Source organism: Meleagris gallopavo, chromosome 5 (assembly GCF_000146605.3).
Source record: "Meleagris gallopavo isolate NT-WF06-2002-E0010 breed Aviagen turkey brand Nicholas breeding stock chromosome 5, Turkey_5.1, whole genome shotgun sequence".
Classification (NCBI taxonomy): Eukaryota; Metazoa; Chordata; class Aves; order Galliformes; family Phasianidae; genus Meleagris; species Meleagris gallopavo.
This window is the reverse complement of record NC_015015.2, coordinates 30,564,609-30,565,025: the sequence shown is the minus strand read 5'-3', so window position 1 is coordinate 30,565,025 and position 417 is coordinate 30,564,609.

Sequence of the window (417 nt, the reverse complement as noted above, 5' to 3'; positions counted from 1 at the left end):
TCCTCTACTGCATACCTCTGTGTACAGAAACACACACATACATTAAGATGAAGAGAGGTAAGGAAGACTGATATTCTGTCCATGAGGGGCACCCTGGGTCTGTAACACTCCAGTCTTACAAGTCCAACCAGCTTGACTGATCTTTGCTAGGAACTGGAAGTTCCAGGACAGCCATATCATGCACAAGCAGAGTTATCCCTGGTTATTCTATCAGACATGGACTTAAAACTGAGGCAATCTTTACTGTATATTCTGTTATACTGAAGTATAGCTGAGATCTTTTATGCGGGAAGATAATTGTTAATGAACAGATCAGGTTTTCAGTTCATTTAACATGTAAAGTATTTGCATGATAAAACATAATGCATTTCACTGTCATTCTTATGCTTAGCAGAGAATGTGCTATGGAGAATTAAT